Raw genomic sequence first — 7,500 nt, 5'->3', positions numbered from 1 at the left:
GTAGTAGCTATGTTATGAAATTCTTAATAGTTTTAGATCATAAAACGTCTGTATAATAAAAACATAACACCTAGCTTTAAATCAGAGACATGAAATATGTGGTATTTACATATGTGAGTTTTGTACAGATGTGTACAGATGTACACCCATCTGTGTAGAGTTCTGTGGAGTTTGGTGGGCTTCAGCATAGCTGCACTGCTGCTGTAGTATGCTATCCCGGGAGAGAGGGGGTACTCGAGGTGTGGGTTTGGATTGATGCTGGTGTGCTGGTCTGGTGGTTGGTGGGCACTGAGCTAGTCCAGATGATAATATATTGTTGAGCTGATATGGTTGGATGGCTGTACTGCTGGTCTAGATGGTGTCACTGGGTGTGCTGGTCCAGTTGGTGGGGTATGGTGTGCAGGCCGAGGTGGACTGCCCTGTCCTGGCAGGTGTCGAGCTCTCAGGAAGTATTCATAGACGACTGGGCTGACGGCTGCATATCTGGGGTGGTGTTGCTGCGGTTTTAGGGCCATGTGCAACATCTTTAAGTGTTCTGGCGAATTCCTTTATCATGTGCTTGTTTAGGTGAATGTGGTTGTAAAGGTGGTAGGGGGTCATGGTGGAGTGGTGGGCCAGGTGCACATTGGACAGGAGGGCCACTCTTTCTCTCTCTTTCTCTTTCTCTCTCTCTCTGTCTCTCTCTCTCTCTAACCTTACTGCTCTCTCTCTCTTTCTCTCTCTCTCTCTCTCTGTCTCTCTCTCTCTCTAACCTTACCGCTCTCTCTCTCTCTCTCTCTCTCTCTCTCTCTTTCTCTCTCTCTCTCTCTCTCTCTGTTTTCTCTCAGTCCTCTGAGTGTGTCTGTGGTCGACTCAGAGCCACTATATGAGGATGAAGAGGAGAAGTGTTGATCCGTTTCCTTCCGCTCTGCTCTTATGGGCCATAAACCACTGTGTGCTAAAGCACAATGTGAAAAAAATCACATTCATACATTTCCTTCAGCCCAGGTGAAGCCAAATATCTAGAACAACTCCACTCTAGAACAACTCCACACAGACTGAGGGAACATGTCATAGGGGAAATTGTGTGAATTTGATTTTACACCGAACTTTTCCTTTAAACTCTAATGACTTGACACTGTGTACAGACTTCATTTCCACACTATATGCCATATATGGCAGTTTTATAGTAGTTGTTAGTACTTTATAGCAGTTATTGTGAATAATTCATAGTAGTGACTGAATAAGATCTGTTAGTGGTTTAGTTCTTGTGCAGTAGATGTCGGGACCCTCAGTGATATGAAGGGTTAAATTAATCTGGGTCTTAAATTATACCCTTCTGGTATCGATGTGTGTGTGTGTGTGTGTGTGTGTGTTTGTCTGTTCACTGAGATGATTCCACAGTTCATAGAGCATAATGTGAGGATGCTGGATCAGAAATCTCTGCATGCATTTGTCAGTGAAGTTTTGCACTACTGGTTTTACACACACACACAGAGAATTGCCCAATCTGCTCTTGCACTTACTTACACGCACACACAAATGTGCTTTTATACCTTGTCAGGACATGGGGTCTAAAATATGTTATATATATATATATATATATATATATATATATATATATATATATATATATATATACTCTATATTGACAAAATATATCACCCATCCAAATCATTGAATTCAGGTGTTCCAGTCACTTCCATGGCCACAGGTGTATAAAGCCGAGCCCCTCGGCCTGCAGACTGCTTCTACAGACATTAGTGAAAGAATGGGTCGCTCTCAGGAGCTCAGTGAATTCCAGCGTGGTACCGTGATCGGACGCCACCTGTGGAACAAGTCCAGTCGTGAAATTTCCTCACTACTAAATATTCCACAGTCAACTGTCAATCAAAGTGGAAGCAAGTGGGAATGACAGCAACTCAGCCATGAAGTGGTCGGCCATGTAAAATGACAGCGGGGTCAGCGGATGCTGAGGGGCATAGTGCGCAGAGGTCACCAACTTTCTGCAGAGTCAATCGCTACAGACCTCCAAACTTCATGTGGCCTTCAGATCAGCTCAAGAACAGCGTAGAGAGCTTCATGGAATGGGTTTCCATGGCCGAGCAGCTGAATCCAAGCCTTACATCACAAGGCGCAATGCAAAGTATTGAATGCAGTGGTGTAAAGCGCCGCCACTGGACTCTCTCTCTCTCTCTCTCTCTATACATATATATATAAACACATAGAGCACACGTCTAGTTTTTCGAAAGAGGACATGTTTGTCTTGAAAATGTTCAAAAACGAACACTCACACACACTCAGACCCCCTCTACCTCATGTTCAATGAAAAACGTGCCCACTGAGTGAGAGTCTTCGGTCAAACAGAACCAATGTACTGTGAACATCCGCCCAGTATCCATCGGTGTGTGTGTGTTATGGAGAGAGTGTGTTCTCTGTGTTCCTCACCTTGTTTTCACATCTCATAAAAAACCTCCAGAGGCCCAAAAGTCTGTACCGGTTTCAAAACCTTTATTTTCACTTTCAGCTGCGTGTTGTAACCTCCATTCCCTGCTCGGAGGAAAATTCCCTCTCTAACACCGCGCTGCAGGTATGAGGGCCGATCCATAACCAGCCTTTCATACTCTACACACACTTCAAACAAACGGACGAGTAAAAACTAGACTGAAGCTACCACACCGTGACTGATCAGAGTGATGGTCAGTGCATTTCAGTCATATAGTCTCTTTGGCCGTCTCAGATTAACATAGATAGCAGGCTTTTTTCTGTACACGGTACACCTCACATTGATGAGATGAGGATGATAACCTCAGTTTAAAACCTTCAGTGGAAAACTTAGCATTGACATGCTTGTGCTGATAATGAGGTAAAGCTAACAGACACGTTGGCCTTTTATAAGGGATGTGATGCTAACAGGATCCCCGTGATGTTTTAATGGTTGGCCATGTAAGCATGTTTGGGTGATCTAAATTTGTCCGCAAGTGCTTGTCACACCTGAAGAAATGTTTTGCTGCTTGTCTTGGTATGGAGATATATATATATATATAAATGAAATTACTTCGACAAATATTCACTCAATATTTCAAACTAATGAGCACGTACTGTACTAAAGAACCCCAACATTTGCCCTTTTAATCCTAATGGTTTCCAATGGTCCTTTTTCAGCAGGGTGGTCACACACTGCTTTCTGTACAGTGTCCTTCACAGCCCAAAGCTTTAGCATTAGCTAGAAAAAAGCTACCAAGTTAGACTGGTTATGGTAGCCTTAGCCGATATCCAGGAGTTCTATGTAAAAGCAAAGGGCCATTAGACCAGAGAGGTTTTTATTTAATAATTATTTCTGTCCAATGGGAGCAGTCGTGGGAACCAGCTCTGTGATCGGAAGGTCGCTGGTTTGTTCCCCAGAGCCGACAGTACATGACTGAAGTGCCTTTGAGCAAGACACCTAACCCCCATCTGCTCCCCGGGCGCTGCGGATTGGGCTGCCCACCGCTCCGGGCAAGTGTGCTCACTGCCCTCTAGTGTGTATGTGGTGTTTCACTGCACAGATGTGTTAAAGGTGGAGGTGAAATTTCCCCGTTTTGGGACTGATCAGGGTCACTTAATCTTATTAGATGATGCTAATAAACATTAGCAGGCTAGTGTTGGAGAATGTTGTGTTCAAAGATTAGCCGAAGCCTGAAAACGGCTGGAGCCGTTAGATCAAACCATCTGGTCCAGGCAGCAAGGGGGTAGGATATAACTAAGTAGCTGAGGACGCGAGTATTGTACCTCACCGGCTTGTAGAGGCCTCGAAACCGAAGCTTTAGCCTTAGCTAGAAAGAAGCTAGCAAGTTATAGGGACCCATTTTTTATTAAGCGGCTCTAATAACTGTGTAGTTACACATGAATGACATATGCAACAACAATGTAACTACTGACAATTGTAAAGTTACGGATGGTTTACGGAAGAACAGCCTACTTTAAAATAAGTGGACAGTTCCTGTGTAGTTGTTATGTAGACACCATGTAATGATGGTTATGGAGACATTGCTTTGTGGGAAATGCGTTACATTTCATTCACTTAATAAAAATTACATTTTACAATTACAAAATTACAATTACAGTACATGTGCTGTACTGTAACACATACATACAGAATGGTTTAAAGTTAAAACTGACTATAATCACACAGCACTACCAACATAAATGCTAGTATAATAATATATCTTAATCTCAGTTATTACATGCTTTCTTTTATTGCTGAAAAAGATCAGGAAAAAACCTGCTGTTCCAGTCTGATTATGAATGAAATGATATTTGTTATTACCCTTGTGTAATTACATAAGAGAGAATAACCAGTGACAACTATTAAGTTACACTTGTGTAATTATATGAGGCAAAACTGAAGCTGGTACACTTGTGTAATTACATAAGGTGTACGTCTGTAATGCATCTGCAACAGCGACCAAGTCATTAGTAGTTACATTGTTGTTGCATTATGTTGTTCACGTGTAACTACACAGTTATTAGAGGCACTTGATATAAAGTGGGACCAGTTATGGCTTTATAACATTGTGACACTGAACCATATTTCAGCCTGTTCAGCCTTGTTTAAAAACCCCTCAGGTCTTGAAGGTAGGGAGGTGGTAGGTCAGACTGTTGTGTGCATGCGTATTCCTCAGCATACTGCGAAGAGATGGTGGAGTTTGAGGAGCAGGACGCACCACTTTTGCGTGCATGTGTGTAAATGCAGGTATGTCCTTTTCTTAGCACACTGTGAAGTGCAGCCTGAGTTTGAAGGCAGAAATGCTTGTAAAAGTTTCCGCAGAGATTAGTTATGCACTGTAGTGATAAACTGAGTCAGGAAACATCATTTACACAGCAGTTGGCTTCACCCACACAGTCTGATTAGCTGAAAGACATTCTACAGGGTTGTGATATCTGTTTACTAAACCAATACCTGCATCATTTCACTGACCGCCACTTTCTTAGCAACAACAATACGTGCTCAGTCTAAGCTGCTCCTAATGCTATATTTACAAACAGTGATGGGAAGATTTGTAAGTAGCATTGAAATTGAATATTTGTTCATTTGCCCAGTAGCATTTCTAAGGGAAACATACTTTCTACTCCTTTGTTTGTTATTTCGACCCTCAAAGTGCTTGTTACACATCTCAAAGGCCAGTTGGTCACTTGTATATACATTTTGGCCTGAACTCTTTTTTCCACATTTTCTGCAAAAATTCAGTCTTTGGAAGGTAAACAAAGTCATTCAGGGTGGTTTAATGCAGAATTGTGAAACTATAGCCATTTTAATTACTCTGCAAGACCACCAGTGAACCTTCACGTGTCTTCTGAGTTTTTATGTGTGATGTTCATGGTGGTAAAATAGTTCTTAATGCGAAATAGTCTGTTTTCCTTGGGGACCGTTTTACCTTCCTACACCCTGCATGTACCTCTACAAGTCTGAGATTCAGTGCAGGTATTTCACCACACAGTGTGAAAGGCTGGTTTTCTTTGTGTACCTGTGCCTGTGTGTGTGTGTGTGTGTGTGTGTGTGTGTGTTTCTCTGCATGGTGTGAAGAGCTGCTGTAGTTTGTAGAACAGGGCATACCTGTATGAGTGTACTTTTCTGACCACACTGTAAAATGCAGCCTGTGTTTGTGAAGAGTGATTAAGGTAAGTGCAATTAGAATTCAGCCTTTGGTTCTGCCTCTGTAAATCCCTGGCCTTTCCAGCTTAATGACACTGAACAAAAGTGATGCATGTACTTCATTCTAATGTGCACACATAAATACAACAGCCATAAGTGATGTCACTGCCCCTCGTAGACATTACATACAGACTCACATACGTACAGCACACATATATATATATATATATATATGCATATTAGCAATTACTTGGGATACCATAGTGACTGCCCAGCAACCTGTGACCTAAGCATTCACCTGGCATACCATAATAATGCCCTAGCAATAACTTAGCAATCACCTGGGATACTACTACAACAGCTTTTGTAACACCTTAGCAACCACCTGGGATACCATAGTGACAGCCCAGCAACCTGTGACCTTAGCAATCATTTGGCATACCATAATAACTGCCAAGCAATACCTTGGCAATCACCTGGAATACCATTGCAACAGCCTTGCAACATCCTAGCAACCACTGAGGATGGCATAGCAATGGCCTTGCAACACCCCAGCAATCACTTGGCATACCATAGTGATGGTCCAGCAGCCTGTGACCTTAGCAATCACCTGGCATACCATAATAACTGCTTAGCAATACCTTAGCAATCACCTCAGACACCATGGCAACAACAGCCTTGCAACACCTTAGCAACCACCTGGGATATCTTAACGACGGTCCAGCAGCCTGTGACCTTAGCAATTGCCTGGCATACCATAATAACAGCCTAGCAATACCTTAGCAACCACTGAAGATACCCTAGCAAAGGCCCAGCAACACCTTAGCGACCACATGGGATACCAAAGTATATTATAAAAAGTGCTATACATATAAAACTCAGTTGAACTGATTAGTCACAGCCCTTAAGGACGAGTCTCTTACAGAAAGTTCACTAAGTCAACATAACTATATGTCTCTTGCCCTCAGTTGAATGCACTGGTGGGCAGTACAAGTCAGATTTTGACTGGTTTCCATGGCAGCAGCTCCAGCTGTGTGTGAGATTGTGATTTGTGTCATCAAGCATTCCTTTTGGATTAAGATGGTCTGAATCTTTAGGGTGAAGAAGAACATTTCCAGACACACACACGAACACACACACACACACACACACACACACACACGAACACACACACACAGGCGCAGCTGGTGAGACATATGAACGAGTAAAGCCTGTGGCCGGTACGTTTGGAAGCACTGTATAAATCTCCTAAGAGCGGTGGTATTACATTCCTAACACACTTTTTCTCCTGTTAGCCAGCAGCTTTCCAAACTCCTCCACTCTCACTGTGTGTTCAACGTCCTCTACAGGCCCAGCACACTTCCACAAAGCTCCTACAAACCCTAACGTAGAATTCTACCATGTGTACACACAGTACGTAAGGCATAAACATCATTTCTACTGCAGACAGGGCGAACGGCCCCCTGGGATGGACCGTCACACAGTGGAAATGGGTGCTGTGGTCAGATGAATCAGTTTTTCTGGTCTTTTTATGAAGAAATGGACGCCGTGTGCTCCGGACCAAAGAAGAAAAGAAGAAAAGGTTGCTACCAGCAGCAAGTCGTGTCAGTTCAAAGGCGACTTACACGTCTGTGACGGTACCGTTCATGCCAACAATGCACATAGAGATTTTGGAGCAACTCACACTACCATCAAGACAATACCTTTTCCAGGGATCGAGGGGAAAATCAGCAGATACTGTGGGACATTTTCTAAATAATTAGCTACATATTGTGGGGAAAATCACTAATGAGCTACACCCAAAGTTAGCTTGGTAGTGGGGGGAAATTGCCAAATAGCTACTGTGGGGGGACATCACTCGTGAGCTTCAGCCAATGTTCGCTTGA

The sequence above is a fragment of the Pygocentrus nattereri genome, chromosome 12 (genome assembly GCF_015220715.1).
Source record: "Pygocentrus nattereri isolate fPygNat1 chromosome 12, fPygNat1.pri, whole genome shotgun sequence".
In the NCBI taxonomy this organism is placed as follows: Eukaryota; Metazoa; Chordata; class Actinopteri; order Characiformes; family Serrasalmidae; genus Pygocentrus; species Pygocentrus nattereri.
This window is presented reverse-complemented; position numbering follows the sequence as displayed.